This window comes from Mastigoproctus giganteus, chromosome 3 (genome assembly GCF_048544385.1).
Source record: "Mastigoproctus giganteus isolate SK-2022 chromosome 3, ASM4854438v1, whole genome shotgun sequence".
In the NCBI taxonomy this organism is placed as follows: domain Eukaryota; kingdom Metazoa; phylum Arthropoda; class Arachnida; order Uropygi; family Thelyphonidae; genus Mastigoproctus; species Mastigoproctus giganteus.
This window is the reverse complement of record NC_143577.1, coordinates 166,110,786-166,129,024: the sequence shown is the minus strand read 5'-3', so window position 1 is coordinate 166,129,024 and position 18,239 is coordinate 166,110,786.

The window sequence follows — 18,239 nt, the reverse complement described above, 5'->3', positions numbered from 1 at the left end:
GTTTATTAGCCCGTGAAGAAGAGTTTTGTTTTGAACTATTAAGATGCTCTAAATTCAGTGAGTTAACAAAGAAAAGAGTATTGAAGGGAAAGAGCTTTTCGATTGAATAGCCTGGTTAATAATACCTCTATTGCAACCTATGGATCGAGGATAATTGAAACTCTCAAAAAGCTGTACAGGAAACAGCTCGAGAAGATTTATGTGGCGGTGACAAAAATGGTATGTTGAGCCTTCATAAAAGTCATAACAGATAGAGGGCTTACATTCTTTCTGATTCATGAAGGCTAAACGTTACACAAAGCCTGGGGAAAACTTTGGGAAAACTGGTGAAATCTCTGAAGAAACAAATGGAACTCGACTTCTTGAGATTGTTAACTGCATTCCTGGTTGTTTTGACTGTGGAACCCAAGAAGTGACAAAACAGATGAAAACTGATGCAGATCATGTCTTTAAATTGATGGATCAGGAAATTGTTGACATTAATCAAGAAGATGATAACTGTAATGAAAAATCTGATAAAACAAAAACTAAACTATTATATTAGCGTCACCTAGAAGGTTGCTTTATGTATGATTGTGTATTGTGTTTGTAAATTGCATGTGTTCTCTGGTCGATTTGCCAGCTTTGCTGGATGGAAAACCTGAGTTTCTGTGGGGGGGGGGGGGGGAACCTTTCTATCTATGCCTGAGACTGATTAACTCAACCACGGAGCGAAAAAAAGCCTATAAAAGTTCCTCGTGCCAGTAACGGGATCGAACCCCAGGCCTTTTCCACCTGGTGTGGGGAGGATGGTGACTGTGCTACCATGCAGACTAAGAGGATAAAAACCAAACTTATTTTCAGGCCACCGAATAATTAATTTCATCTGTCGTGCATTGTGTATTATATCCATAAATTACATGCGTTCTCTGGTCGCTTTACCTGTCGCCTCACTCTCGAGGGGTCCTCACTTTAAAACCTAACTCCTCACAAATAACTACAGTATATAAAAAACTAGTTATAGTTGCAAAATAAAATACTTATTTTTAAATATTAAATTCATAATATAAAAACTAGAGGCCCTGATAAATTTGTGAGCTCTCCCGCCTCCATTTGAAATGTTTTATTGCATGGCCTTAACCGATAGAAATTAACCGTCGTTCGTATGCACGCATAACCATTAGTATTTGCATAGCAGTATACGAGGACATATACTGTACCTAATTGTATGGTTAAAGTAGCTGTCGGAGACGGTAAGAATATATTTTTCAATAAATTTATTATTGTTATTTTAACAAAACTAAGATATTTTTTGTACAGAAAAATACTGTTCTTTCTCTTTTTATATTTTTTAGCTTTTAACGTAATTATTTTTAATTTGAATTGGTTTCTTGATCTTTTCATGTAATTTTTATAGTGATTACTAAATTCTTGAGTTTTTAGATCTATACTTATTTCTTTATAATTGTATGTAACAGTAATATAGTATGTAAAAGTAATTATATGTAACCTATAAAGAAATAAATGCAGATCTAAAACTGAAGAAATTTTTAATATTTTGGATTTAATAAATATTTATTTCGCTTTTAATAGTATAACACACGTAACGATGCCAAGAAAGTTTGAATCCTGAGCTAATAAAATAAAACGACTCAGAGAAAAGGCAAAACTGCTAACTAGTCAAAAATGCGCAATTTTGTCTTTCTTACGTTTATTTCATAGAACTGAAGATATACCTCAGATTACTCGAAATGAAAGTGAAACATTGTTATCAGTATCAGGAGACGAAAATGAAACAAATCAACAGAATTTTGAAGAAAATTTTCAATCGGAGTCTATTTACCAGAAAGCAAGTTAGCTCTTATCCTCCTGATATAGTCGTGTGGCCAATTAGTATTGATGAAAAATTTATTGAGCATATTTTAATAAATACGCCTCAGAATGTTGGTAAAATCGAAAATTTAAAAAAATAATAAACAGAACGCATTAGAATATATGTCAGAAATGGAAATGAATCACATTGTGACTGTAAAAAGACGAATGGTACAAAGGAGAAACGAGTGTCTAATTTTTTCAGAAACGAGCAAATCAATTTACTGCTTTGTTTGCAAATTGTTTTCTAAGTCAAATAATAACTTAATGAAGGGTTTTAATGACTGGAGAAATATAACCCAAACCTTATGTGATCATGAGCGTTCTACTGAGCACTTACGAGCAATGTGCACATTTGCAAAAGAAAGCCAAGTTCTTCAAAAATCGTATTGATTCTGAATTGATGAAACAAATACAATCTGAAGAAAATTATTGGAGAGAAGTTTTAAAAAGAATAATAGCTACTGTTAATTTACTGAGTAAATTGGAACTATCGTTTAGAGTCAATACAAATGATATTTTTTCTGATTCTTGCGGAAATTATTTATCGTGTCTACATTAAGTGAATTTGATGATTTTTAATATGATGTAAATTAATCACAATGCGAACTGTAGTTCTGGCACATCAAATTATCTTTCTTACCACACTTGTGATGAGTTTATAGAGCTAATAGCTAATAAAACAAGAGAAATATTAATATCAGAAATTAAGGAAGCTGCTTATTTTGCAATAATACTCAATTCAACACCAGATTTTTCCCAAATTGACCAACTAGCTATTATAATTAGGAACGTTACAGCAAATTCTGACATTAGAGAAACATTTATTGGGTTCATCAGTATTACACAACATAATTCGGCCCCGGGTGCCAAGCGATTGACTGAGCGATTTCTATTTGTGCTTTCACTGCGACTTTTTGATAGGTGAATTCTGCGTTCTCTTTTACGTTCCTCTCTTTGAGAAATCCTTTCATTTAGTAGCTCTTGTATCAAAAGTACTGGTATAGAGCAAGGAAGGAAAGTAACCTTTCTTTATTTTTCATATCTAATAGACTAACTCCTACTAATTTCGCTTGGTCACTCCAGGCACTGCTCCTGCCTCCCCGTGGCGGGGCCGGTAACCTTGGCAGAAAAGCTCATCTGCCAGGGGCTAAAAGGAGCCAAGATGGAACAAAATATGTTTCCTTGTTTAGAACCGACAAGCAGTCGGCTAAACACAGAGCATGAGCATGACTCTTCGCAAGCAAAGAGGTTAAAAACCATTTCCTCTGCGACCGAGTTTCCTGCATTTTTATTAATGCATTCATTATCAGAACAGCCTCTTAGTAAGCTATCCCCCTTTCTTATCCAAAAACACTTGGAAAGTATTGCAGGGTCTCCCAAGATGGTTAAGAGATTGCAATCGGGGGACTTACTAGTAGAAACTGTCAACTGCAGGCATTCTGAAAAACTCCTGAAAGTGACAAACTTCGCAAAAGTTCCAGTAAAGGTAACTGCCCATGCAACCCTAAATACATCTAAGGGTGTTATATCTAGTTGGGACCTTTTGAATGTGACAGAAGAAGAAATTAAAGAGGAGCTAAATGAACAAAATGTAATTGCTGTCAAAAGAATCATGACTAAAAGGGACAATATACTCACACCCACCAGAAGTATCATTCTCACCTTTAACAGTCCAAATCTACCCTCAACAGTAAAAGCAGGATATCTACTCTGTCGCATTCGTCCTTATATTCCTAATCCGCTGAGATGCTACAAATGCCAAAAGTATGGCCATTCTCAGACGGCATGCAGAGGGAACCCAGCTTGTCCCAACTGTGGATCTTCTGATCACAGTCAAAACGAATGTTCGGCAAAAGAAATGACTTGTCCTAATTGCAAGGGTAACCATCCTGCTTACTCTAAAACATGTGAGAAGTGGAAAATGGAGAAAAAAATTGTAAAATATAAAGTCGAAAACAAAGTTACTTATCAGGAAGCAAGAAAATTAATTGCACCCAGTATATCTAACCGTAGCTATGCCAGTATTGCAAAAAAATATCAAACAATAGCCACACAAACTGATGTTACTGTTCCATCCAACATATCAATCTCCGACTGGGCCCGAGCTGTTCTTTCTCAGCAACAGTCCAATATCCAGAAGCACTCAGATCAAGCAAGTAATACGCCTCTTACGATTCCAGCAAAATCTCCTCCTTCGCCAATGATTGCTACCACACCAAATAATCCCAGTTCAACTTCAAAACAGAGTATTCAGGAAACATCACTCGATCAAGAGTACCCCTCTAAACAGGAAGATCCAATTCTTGAAATATTTGCAGAAGAAGAAGAAGAAGATATGGACACAGGTCGCCCCACCTTTCCAAAAAGAAATAAACCAAAGCCAGAACGCCACAAGACAGCCACGTCAGGTACAGCTTCTTCTAAACTCAAATAATGCCTTATATTTTACAGTGGAATTGTAGAGGCTTTAGATGCAACATTGATGACATTCAGTACTTAATTAGACGCTACTCTCCAGTGGGTTTCTGTCTGCAGGAAACCTATTTAACTGCTAAAATTTCTGTTTCTATAAATAACTACTCAGTCTACCGAAGAGATCGGAATACATCTGACTCTGCTCGTGGTGGTGTAGCCATTTTGATTAACTCAAAGATCCCTGCTAGTCAAATCATTCTTCAAACCAAAATTGAAGCCGTTGCTGTGCGTCTGATTGCTGAGATTGCATTTACGCTAGTCTCAGTCTATCTCCCACCAAACAATTCCTACTCTTTCAAAGATATTGAAGAACTTTTAGTACAGCTGCCGTCACCAGTGTGCTTGCTAGGGGATTTCAATGGCCACCACCCTTTATGGGGATCCTCTAAATTAGATAGACAGGGCCGACTGATTGAAACTATACTAGATAAACAAAACCTTACCATTCTTAATACTGGTACACACACCCACATACAGTTACCTACTGGACAGACCTCTGCAATTGACCTCTCAATTTGTTCTCCGATACTGTTTCCAGTCATTCAGTGGTCCGCAATGGATGATCCAATGGGAAGTGACCATTTTCCAATTGTCTGTAACCTGCTCAATGCAAAACTACCATTAGACCAACCCTGCAGAAAATGGAAATTTTCTAAAGCCAAATGGGCCAAATTTCAATCAGCAATCATTCTGGACAAAGAAACTATTCAGCTACAACCTATAGATAAAGTAACCGATTATATCACATCCAGTCTTTTAGTTGCAGCAAAATACTCAATTCCATTATCAAACCCCCCAACCCGACGGCACTTCAACTACTGGTGGAACGAAGAGTGCACAAAAGCAAAGAAGGAAAAAAATAAAGCATTCAACTTATTCCGTCGATTTCCGACAACAGCTAATTTAATTAGCTACAAGAAGCTAAGGGCAAAAGCGCGGTTCATTCACAGGCAAGCCAAGAAAGATTCTTGGACTCGGTTTGCATGTACTATCAACAGAAATACCAACTCCAGAATAATATGGAAGAAAATTAGACAGCTTTCTGGGAAGTTTCCAATCATCCCTTCCCCAATTCTTTCATACAATGGACAAGAACTCTCTGGTCCTCTAGAAATAGCGAATGCCTCGGGTAAAACCTTTGCCGAAGTCTCTGCTGTATCAAATTACACTCCGAAATTCCAAAAAATTAAGACCTCCACCGAACAGAGGCCCATTAACTTTAGAACCTCGCTATCACTTCCGTATAATCAGCCCCTTGAATATTGTGAACTTCTACAAGCCATAAAAACAACGAGAAACAGTGCAGCTGGGCCAGATGGCATATATTATGTCATGCTGCAGCATCTCAATGAGCAAAACTTACAAATGCTGCTAGTTTTCTTTAATCGGATCTTCCTGGAAAATACTTATCCAACAGCTTGGCACCATGCTACAGTTTTGCCCTTTTTGAAACCTGGAAAAGATCCTTCCAGTCCTAATAGTTACAGGCCAATCTCTCTGTCAAGTTGCCTTGGTAAAATTCTGGAAAAAATGATCCACAGTCGACTCAGCTGGATCATTGAAACTGAACAACTATTGAGTAATTGTCAACATGGCTTTCGCAAAAATAGGTCCTCTCTAGATCTGATGATCAAGGCCGAATCTGAAATTCGCAATGCCTTTGTGAAAAATGAACACCATGTCAGGGTCTCCATTGACATAGAAAAGGCATTCGATACAACCTGGCGGTATGGCATTCTCAGTGACCTACATAATCTTGGTCTACGAGGCAACCTGCCTATATTCATTAGGAACTTTCTCCAGATCCGCTCTTTCCAGGTTCGATACCAAAACTCCCTTTCTTCTACTTTCTCGCAGGAAGAAGGAGTACCACAGGGGTCGGTTTTGAGTGCAACCCTATTTGCCCTTAGAATTGATTCCATTTCCAAAGAACTTCCAAATACTGTAGAAGCCTATCTTTATGCTGACGATCTCTCCATTTCTTGCCACTCTCAGAACATGAGATCTATTGAACGGCAATTGCAAATGTCCCTCAATAAAATTCAAAAATGGGCCAAGTTCAATGGATATCGGCTCTCCCATCAGAAAACAGTTGCTATCCACTTTTGTAACCAACGCAAATTACATTTAGACCCCGAACTCCGGATATCAAATTCCAGCATCCCGATTACCAACAATATTAGATTCTTGGGATTAATATTAGACAGCAAGTTAAATTTCCTTGAGCACATTAAAGTAATACGTACTACCTGTTTGAAAAAGCTGAACATGCTTAGAGCTCTATCTGCCCAGTCTTGGGGAGCAGATCGTACAACTTTGCTGCTCTTATATAGAGCACTGATTAGATCGCGGTTAGATTACGGTGCCCCAGTTTATGATTCTGCTCGAAAGAGTGTATTACGCTGGCTCGATCCTGTACAACACAATGCACTGAGGATTGCTCTTGGTGCTTATAGGACATCACCAACCTATAGTCTATATATTGAAGCCCATGAGCCCCCTCTTTACCTCCGCAGAAAAATGTTACTACTTAAATATGCAGTCAGAATACGAAACTGTTCTTCGCACCCCATCCAACCATATCTCTTTAATCCATCATTTCACAATCTCTATAGAAATAAACCAAATAAAATACGCCCAGCAGGCCTACGGCTCCTTGAAATAGCACAAAATTGGAATGTTCCTCTCCAGAGTAGGCAGCACAGAAAGAATGATTCTTGCCCACCATGGACCCCATTTCCTCAACCAGCCTGTGATAATTATTTTCTCCAATGGGGAAAGAATCGTCTACCAACTCTGAATGTGCAACAACTCCATGCTAGCCATATTCAAAACTGTTTTGACTTCTTACCGATATATACTGATGGTTCCAAATCTCATTCAACTGTTGGAGCAGCAGCAGTGTTTCCCTCTGCTATCATATCAGCCTCTCTTCCACCTGAGTACAGCAGCTTTTCAGCGGAATTATATGCAATTCAATTAGCTCTAGAAAATTTGAGTCTTCACCCATCTGCAAAATATTTAATTTACACCGACTCTCTCAGCTCAATTAGAGCAATGCAGAATTTCTCTTATAAGGATCACCCTATACTAAATCAAATCAAGTATTTACTATTGAAAATTGAAGATCGCCAGCAACGAGTGAACTTCTGCTGGATCCCAGCACATTCAGGCATCAAAGGGAACGAGTTGGCTGATATTTCGGCTAAAAATCCATCAACAGCAGATTTAACCTCTGCCTTTATTCCAGTTTCTGATTATAATATTATAATTAAAACAGCTTTTCATGCACAATGGACAGAGCTATGGCATAAACAAACAAATAACAAACTGTTCCAGATAAAACAGGACCCAAAATTTTGGCACTCATGCATTCAGACAGTTCGGCGAGAAGAAGTGGTACTCGCGCGGATTAGAATAGGTCATACCCATCTAACGCACCTCCATCTACTCACAGGCGATGATCCTCCTCTTTGTTCACAGTGCTCTGAGCATCTAACAGTCAAACATATTTTGATTGACTGTCCACATTTTCAACAACATCGAACTTCAATATTTCAATCTCTGGCTAATTTCCGTGAACGAATAACATTAAATGATATCATTGGTGTAAATGCCAATATTAATGAACTTTTCTGTTATTTAAAACAAATAGGAATGTATAAGCGACTGTGATTAGTTTCTGGAATGAAATGAGATTGAACCGTCTTCACATTAATTATTTATTTTATCTTTTCAACATACCTATGAATAGGCGCAATATAGCCACAGCAGCTTGTGCGCCATTAAACACCCATACCACACACACACACACACAACATAATTCATTATATTTAAAAGAGGTATTATTAAAAAAAAATTATCTATGGATATAAAAATGTGCAGAGGGCAAAGCTATGATAACGCTGCCAATATGAAAGGTGTCTATACAGGTTTACAAGCTAGGCTGAAAAAACATAGACCCTCTGCACATTACATACCGTGGTCTAGTCATTCCTTAAATTTAATTGGCAACTATGCCGCGGAATCTTGTCTGGAAGCAGTGCAATATTTTTGTTTTGTTCAAAATGTATATAATTACTTTACATCTTCAACAAGAAGATGGGACATACTCCTTAAACATTTAGAAAAAAATCTTTAACAGTTAAAAGACTAATTGAAACGAGGTGGTCCGCAAAGAGCTGATACGTTGGCATTCAAACGTGGATATAAACAAATTAAGGAGGCATTACTTGAACTATCCATATCTCCTTATGAAAAACCTATTTCCCAATTAGCTCATCACTGGCTGAAAATTTTGACAATTTAGAAACAGCTATTTTAAAAATTGTGTGGGACAAAATTTTACAACAAATAAAATGCAACTAGTAAGACCTCGAGACGTCTTCGAGACCGCCTTGCAGAACACGACAGAGCGATTCGCCTTGCTGAGACCTGAGACCAATGTAGTACTGTATAGCAGCACACTTGACCATACTGTATATCCATAACACTTGCAACTCAGTTATTACAATTTGTAGAAGGCACCAATTTCTATATTAACCTTCACAACTTATACAGGCCCCGGGTGCCAAGCGATTGTGACTGAGCGATTTCTCTTTGTGCTTTCACTGTGACTTTTTGATAGGTGAATTCTATGTTCTCTTTTACATTCCTCTCGTTGAGAAATCCTTTTATTTAGTAGCTCTTGTATCAAAAGTACTGGTAGAGAGCAAGGAAGGAAAGTAATCTTTCTTTATTTTTCATATCTAATAGACTAACTCCTACTAATTTCGCTTGGTCACTACAGGCACTGCTCCTGTCTTCCTGTGGCGGGGCCGGTAACCTTGGCAGGAAAGTTCATCTGCCAGGGGCTAAAAGGAGCCAAGATGGAACAAAATATGTTTCCTTCTTTAGAACCGACAAGCAGTCGGCTAGACACAACACGAACATGTCTCTTCGCAAGCAAAGAGGTTAAAAACCATTTCCTCTGTGACCGAGTTTCCTGCATTTTTAATAATGCATTCATTATCAGAACAGCCTCTTAGTAAGCTATCCCCCTTTCTAATCCAAAAACACTTGGAAAGTATTGCAGGGTCTCCCAAGATGGTTAAGAGATTGCAGTCAGGGGACTTACTAGTAGAAACTGTCAACTGCAGGCATTCTGAAAAACTCTTAAAAGTGACAAACTTTGCTAAAATTCCAGTAAAGGTAACTCCCCATGCAACCCTAAATACATCTAAGGGTGCTATATCTAGTTGGGACCTTTTGAATGTGACAGAAGAAATTAAAGAAGAGCTAAATGAACAAAGCGTAATTGCTGTCAAATCAATTATGACTAAAAGGGACAATATACTCACACCCACCAGAAATATCATTCTCACCTTTAACAGTCCAAATCTACCCTCATCTGTAAAAGCAGGATATCTACTTTGTCGCATTCGTCCTTATATTCCTAATCCATTGAGATGCTATAAATGCTAAAAGTATGGCCACTCTCAGACGGCATGCAGAGGAAACCCAGCTTGTCGCAACTGTGGATCTTCTGATCACAGTCAAAATGACTGTTCGGCAAAAGAAATGACTTGTCGTAATTGTAAGGGTAACCATCCTGCTTACTCTAAAACGTGAGAAGTGGAAAATAGAGAAAAAAATTGTAAAATATAAAGTTGAAAACAAAGTTATCAGGAAGCAAGAAAATTATTGCACCCAGTATACCTAACCGTACCTATGCCAGTATTGCAAAAAAATATCAAACAATAGCCATGCAAACTGATGTGCTGCTGAGAAAGGACAGCTCGAGCTGTCCTTTCTCAGCAGCAGTCCAATATCCTGAAGCACCCAGACCAAGCAAGTATACGCCTCTTACGATTCCAGCAAAATCTCATTCGCCAGTGATTGCTACTACTCCAAATAATCCTAGTTCAACTTCAAAACAGATTATTCAGGACACATCGATGGATCAAGAGTACTCATCCAAACTGGAAGATCCAATTCTTGAAATATTTGCAGAAGATATGGACACAGGTCGCCCCACCTTTCCAAAAAGAAATAAACCAAAGCCAGAACGCCACAAGACAACCATGTCAGGTACAGCTTCTTCTAAACTCAAATAATGCCTTATATTTTACAGTGGAACTGTATAGGCTTTCAAGGCAACATCGACGACATTCAGTACTTAATTAGACGCTACTCTCCAGTGGGTTTCTGTCTGCAGGAAACCTATTTAACTGCTCAAATTTCTGTTTCTATAAAAAACTAATCAATCTATCGGAGAGATCGGAATACATCCGACTCTGCTCGTGGTGGTGGTGTAGCTATTTTGATTAACTCAAAGATCCCTGCTAGCCAAATCATTCTTCAAACCCAAATTGAAGCCGTTGCAGTGCGTCTGATTACTCAGGTTGTATTTACGCTAGTCTCAGTCTATCTCCCACCAAACAACACCTACTCATAAAGATATCGAAGAACTTTTATTACAGTTACCCTCCCCAATCTGGGGATTGCTAGGGGATTTCAATGGCCACCACCCTTTACGGGGATCCTCTAAATTAGATACACAAGGCCCACTGATTGAAACTCTACTAGATAAACAAAACATTACCATTCTTATAGTGGTACACACACTCACATACAGTTACCTACTGGACAGACTTCTGCAATTGACCTCTCGATTTGTTCTCCGATACTGTTTCCAGTCATTTAGTGGTCCGCTATGGATGATCCAATGAGAGTGACCACTTTCCAATTGTCTGTAACCTGCTCACTACACAACCACCATTAGACCAACCCTGCAGGAAATGGAAATTTTCTAAAGCCAAATGGGCCAAATTTCAATCAGCAATCACTATGGACAAAAACTGTTCAACTACAGCCTATGTATAAAGTAACTGATTATATCACATCCCGTCTTTTAGTTTCAGCGAAATACTCAATTCCATTATCAACCCCCCCGCCCCAACCAGACGGCACTTCAATTACTGGTGGAACGAAGAATGCACGAAAGAAAAGAAGGAAAAAAAATAAAGCACTCAATTTATTCCGTCCATTTCCAACGACAGCTAATTTAATTAGCTACAAGAAGCTAAGGGCAAAAGCGCGGTTCTTGGACTCGGTTTGCATGTACTATCAGCAGAAATACCGACTCCAGATTAATATGGAAGAGAATTAGACAGCTTTCTGGGAAGTTTCCAATCATCCCTTCCCCAATTCTTTCATACAATGGGCAAGAACTGTGGTCCTCTAGATATAGCGAATGCCTTGGGTAAAACATTTGCCAAAGTCTCAGCTTCATCGAACTACACTCCGAAATTCCAAAAAATTAAGACCTCCACCGAACAGAGGCTCATCAACTTTAGAACCTCATTATCACTTCCGTATAATTAGCCTCTTGAATATTGTGAACTTTTACAAGCCATCAGAACAACACGAAACAGTGCAGCTGGGCCAGATGGCATATATTATGTCATGCTGCAGCATCTCGATGAGCAAAACTTACAAATGCTGCTAGTCTTCTTTAACCGGATCTTCCTGGAAAATACTTATCCAACCTCTTGGCGCCAGGTTTGCTACAGTTTTGGCCTTTTTGAAACCTAGAAAAGATCCTTCCAGTCCTAATAGTTACAGGCCAATCTCTCTGTCAAGTTGCCTTGGTAAAATTCTTGAAAAGATGATCCACAGTCGACTCACCTGGATCATTGAAACTCAACAACTACTGAGTAATTGTCAACATGGCTTTCGCAAAAATAGGTCCTCTCTAGGTCTGATGATTAAGGCCGAATCTGAAATCCGCAATGCCTTTGTGAAAAAGGAACACCTTGTCATGGTCTCCATTGATATAGAAAAGGCATTTGATACTACCTGGCGGTATGGCATTCTCAGTGACCTACATAATCTTGATCTACGAGGCAAGCTGCTTATATTTATTAGGAACTTCCTCCAGAGCCGCTCTTTCCAGGTTCGATACCAAAACTCCCTTTCTTCTACATTCTTGCAGGAAGAAGGAGGACCACAGGGGTCGGTATTGAGCGCAACCCTATTTGCCCTTAGAATTGATTCCATTTAAAAAGATCTTCCAAATACTGTAAAAGCTTATCTTTATGCTGACGATCTCTCCATTTTTTTCCATTCTCAGAGCATGAGATCTATTGAACGGCAATTGCAAATGTCCCTCAATAAAATTCAAAAATGGGCCAAGTTCAATGGATATCGGCTCTCCCATCAGAAAACATTTGCGATCCACTTTTGCAATCAACGAAAATTACATATAGACCCCGAACTTCGGATATCAAATTCCACCATCCCGATTGCCAACAATATTAGATTCATGGGATTGATACTGGACAGCAAGTTGAACTTCTTTGAGCCCATTAAAGTAATACGTACTACCTGTCTCAAAAAGCTGAACATGCTAAGAGCTCTCTCTGTCCAGTCTTGGGGAGCAGATCGTACACTTTTCTGCTCTTATATAGAGCACTGATTAGATCTCGGTTGGATTACTTTGCCCCAGTTTATGATTCTGCCCGAAAGAGTGTATTGCGGTGGCTCGATCCTGTACGACACAATGCACTGAGGATTGCTCTTGGTGCTTATAGGACATCTCCAACCTATAGTCTATATATTGAAGCCCATGAGCCCCCTCTGTACCACCGCAAAAAAATGTTACTACTTAAATATACAGGTAGAATACGAAACTGTTCTCCGCAGTCCATTCAACTATATCTCTTTAATCCACCATTTCACAATCTCTATAGAAATAAACCAAATAAAATACGACCAGCAGGCCTACGGCTCCTTGAAATAGCACAAAATTGGAATGTTCCTCTCCAGAGTAGGCAACTGAGAAAGAATTATTCTCACGTACCATGGATTCCCTTTCCTCAACCGGCCTGCGATAATTAATTTCTCCAATGGGGAAAGAATCGTCTATCGACTCTGAATGTGCAACAACTCCATGCTAGCCATATTCAAAACTATTTTGACTTCTTACCGATATATACACGATAGGAGGGAGTATATGATGAAAGCCTTGTCGATCAATTCGGCCCTGGAAAGATTGTGCAAGGCTCAAGGGGTAGAATTTTTTTCAGCCTGGACTGTACTTGTTAACAGGAGAGATTGCTTCTACAGGGATGGGATACACTTACATAGAAAGGGTGCAAGAATATTTGTTGATGCTATCGAGGCAGTGTTAGGTGGGTCGGAAAACTGCTAGCTTGGGGGGAGACAAAGACCAATAGATTGACAGTAGCCACTGGCAGAGGTGAAAGAGATTCTTGCACTGCTTCTATTAGAATGAGCAGAAGCCTGGAAAACAAGATGCATGGTATTTCAGAGACTGCTGGGAGCCATTGCGGTACAAGTACACACATGGGTTGTGTTAGGGTAGCTAAGAATAGAAACAGGTGCAGGTATACTTGCGTGTACACCAATGCTAGGAGTTTAGTAAATAAATTTGATGAATTTGAGGTATTGCTCAAAACATCAAAGGCAGATATTGTTGGGATATCAGAGACGTGGTGTCACACAGATATAAGGGATCCAGAACTGCAATTTGGGGAGTACAACGTCTACAGAAAGGATAGACAGGATAGGAAGGGGGGAGGGGTTATGCTATTAGTTAAGAAACACATAAAAACCAAGGAAGTGAAGCCAGTCGACATCGCCGGACAGTGCAGTGTTGAGTCAGTTTGGTGTGACATAAGCATTGGGAGATCAAAATTGAGAGTAGGAGTGTGCTATAGGCCTAATGACTCTGATGAGTATAATAAGGAACTGTACAAGGAAATAGAGTGGGCCAGTAAATCAGAGAGTCTTATAATGGGAGATTTTAATTTCCCAGATATTGACTGGAATTTGGGGGCTGGTTACTCACACACTAGCAGGGCTTTTGTGTATTTATTGGATGATTGTTTTCTACATTAGCATGTTCGGGAGGCAAACAGAGGGAGTAATACTCTTGATTTGATTATCAGCAGTGATTCTTCATGCATTAAGAATCTGCAGATAAACGAACCACTAGGTGGCAGTGATCACAGTGTGCTGAAGTGGGATTTACTCAAAGAGGTAACTACCATTAGGGGTAAAGGGAAGGGTTATTGCTTCCGTAAAGGCGACTACGATGGACTGAGACAGTATTTAAATTCTATACAGTGGGACCAACTGATGATGTTACCAACAGCAAATTCAAAATGGGAAGCATTCAAAGAACTTATCTTGGAAGCTACTAGGCTTTACATACCAACTAAGAAATATTGTTCAAGGTTTAGGCCAAAATGGATGTCAGATGAACTAATGAGGCATATGGCAGAGAAGAAAAATGCATGGGATACTTACAAATTAACACATGACACAGAAGCCTATGATAGATACAAGTTGATATGCAACCAAGTTACAAAGGAGGTTAGGCAGGCAAAGGCAGATTACGAGAAATCCTTGGCAAGGGATGCAAAGAAAAACAGCAAAGAGTTCTTTACTTATGTAAACTCTAGAAGGAAGGGGATGAATCAGATTGATTCATTGATGAATATCAAGTGGACCAATCTGATTGAGAATCAGATTGGTCCACTTGATATTGATGGGCAAACTGTTGATGATCCTGCTCAGGTAGCTAACAAACTAAATGAATATTTTGCATCGACATTCACACATGAGGAGTTATTCAGCAAGGGGAATGCCAGAGGTGTATTCAACTCTAGCAGTAAGCTACAGAATCTTGAAATAACTGGGAGTAAAGTGGAGGAGAAACTGTTGAAGATAAACACAAGAAAGGCACCCGGGGTGGATGGGATCTATCCAGTTATATTAAAGGAGGCAGCAAAGGAAGTAAGCAAACCCTTAGCCATAATTATGAGAGCCTCCTTGGACTCAGGGGAGGTACCCATATACTGGAAATGTGCAAATGTGACCCCAATTCACAAAGAAGGATCAAAGGCTGACACAAGCAATTATAGACCTGTGAGTTTAACTTCTGTTCCAGGAAAATTAATGGAGGCACTGGTTAAAGAAGCACTGCAGGATCATTTAGACAAGACTTCAGTTATAGCTCAGACACAGCATGGTTTTGTTAAGGGGAAGTCTTGCCTGACCAACTTGATTGGATATTATGATGCGGTCACAAAAGAACTGGATGCAGGGAATAACTTTGATATTATATACTTGGATCTTAGAAAGGCTTTTGATACTGTTGCACATGGAAGACTGCTACACAAATTGGAGCAGTGTGACATTGGAGGCAAATTGCTGCTATGGATAAAGGGGTGGTTGAGGGGGAGAAGACAGAGAGTGGTAATCAATGGACACTGCTCATCGTGGACTAATGTTATTAGTGGAGTCCCTCAGGGCTCAGTGTTGGGTCCATTATTGTTTTCTGTATTTATAAATGATATTGATGATGGTATATCAAGCTTAATGTCCAAGTTTGCAGATGATACAAAGGTTGGCAGGGTTGTCAAGGACACTACTGACACTATGCTGCTGCAACAGGATCTGGAAAGGTTGAGCAGATGGGCTGATAGGTGGCAAATGAAGTTTAACATTGACAAATGTAAAGTACTACACATGGGAAACAGCAACCCCAGAGCAACGTATCAACTCTGTGGTACTACACTGACAGTGGTAGAGAATGAAAGGGACTTGGGGGGTGGTTGTGCAGGCAGATATGAAGTTCTCTGAGCAGTGCAGACGGGCTGCAAGAGTAGCTCATGGAGTATTGTCAATGATATACAGGAATTTTTCCAGCAGGGATAAGGAGGTGATTATTCCATTGTATAAGGCAATGGTCAGGCCACACCTAGAGTACTGTATACAGGTCTGGAGGCCTCATTTCAAGAAGGATGTAGAGCTGCTGGAACGAGTACAGAGAAGGGCAACAAGATTAGTGAATGGAACAAAGGGGTGCTCTTACGAAGAAAGGCTTAAGTTTTGCAAATTACAGTGTCTGGAGACTAGGCACCAGCGAGGTGATCTGATAGAGGTGTGTAAAGCCTTGAATGGTTTAAGCATGCTCAATGCTGATGGGATTCTTCCTCTAGCTGAGAAAAATCACCTGAGAGGGCATAAATTCAAATTGAGGAAAGACAGATGTAGGATGGACGTGAGGAAGTTTGCCTTTGGCCAGCGGGTGGTTGGTTGGTGGAACAGACTTCCATCCCTTGTGTTGAAGGTTGATAGCCTAAATAAGTTTAAGGCTCAGCTGGACAGGTATTTGGAACGAACAGAGGGGTGAAGTGGAAGTAGGTTTTTTTTTTTTTTTTTTTTTTGGCTGATGCTGCATAAGCTTTGCTTTCTTGCATCAAATGCCTCTACTAATGCTAATGCTAATGCTAATATACTGATGGTTCCAAATCTCATTCAACTGTTGGAGCAGCAGTAGTGTTTCCCTCTGCTATCATATCAGCCTCTCTTCCACCTGAGTAGAGCAGCTTTTCAGCTGAATTATGTGCAATGCAATTAGCTCTAGAAAATTTGACTCTTCACCCATCTACAAAATATTTAGTTTACACCGACTCTCTCAGCTCAATTAGAGCAATGCAGAATCTCTCTCATAGGGATCACCCTGTATTAAATCAAATCAAGAATTTGCTTTTAAAAATTAAAGATCGTCAGTAACGTGTGAACTTTTGCTGGATTCCAGCACATTCAGGCATCAAAGGGAACGAGTTGGCTGATATTTCTGTGAAAAATCCGTCAACGTTAGACTTAACCTCTGTCTTTATTCCAGTTTCTGATTATAATAGTATAATTCAAACAGCATACCATGCACAATGGACAGAGCTATGGCATAAACAAACAAATAACAAACTTTTCCAGTTGAAACAGGACCCAAAATTTTGGCACTCATGCATTCAGACAGTTCGGCGAGAAGAAGTGGTACTCGCACGGATTAGAATAGGATATACTCATCTAACTCACCTCCATCTACTCACAGGCGATGATCCTCCTCAGTGTTCGCAGTGCAATCTTTTATACATGACCTGGTCTTGGCGCATTATAGCCTAAGTTGCTAATGCGCCAATAAAACCCAAACATAACCTAACCGTTCGCAGTGCTCTGAACATCTAATCGTCAAACATATTTTTATTGATTGTCCACATTATCGACAACATCGAACTTCAATATTTCATTCTCTGGTAAAACTCCGAGAATGGATAACATTAAATGATATTATTTGTGAAAATGCAAATATTAATGAACTGTTCTGTTATTTGAAACAAATAGGAATGTATGAACGACTATGATTAGTTTCTAACATGAAATGAGATTGAACTGTCTTCACATTATTTATTTATTTTTTCAACATTCCTATGAATAGGTGCAATATAGCCACAGCAGCTTGTGCGCCATTAAACACCCATACAACTTATACAACTATACAGATAGTTAGGACCTACCAGTTCGGTTACAATGAGGTCCGACATATATCTTACAATTTATACATTTTAAGATTTACAATTTACGTACCTTATTACAGGCCTAAGTCCCAGGACACCGTCCACCCAACAGTGATCCTGGCACATCGACTTATATATTCTAAACGCTAATATTGTCTTCTGGCAATAAATACAAATAAATTTCCCCATCCAAGGTCCTGTAACAATACGATTAATACCAAGGAGGGAACTATATGCAGTGTTTTTTTTTTTTTTTTTTTTTTGATTTGGTAGTTATTGGCGCATCGGCTTCTGTGGCCATATTGCACCTCCCAAGGTTTTTGCAGTACTTTGATCCAAGCCCGAGGCGGGAATCGAACCCGCGACCTTTGGGTTGCCGGGAAGGTACTTTACCCACTCGGCTAGCCCGGTCGGCTATATACAGTGGTAGTACACTTATTACATGATTATTCTCAGTCGGCAAAAATAGGTGGTAGATGACTTTCATCAACCGGTGAAATTCCACCACTTTGCTTATTGGAGGCTTGAAGTGGTGAAACC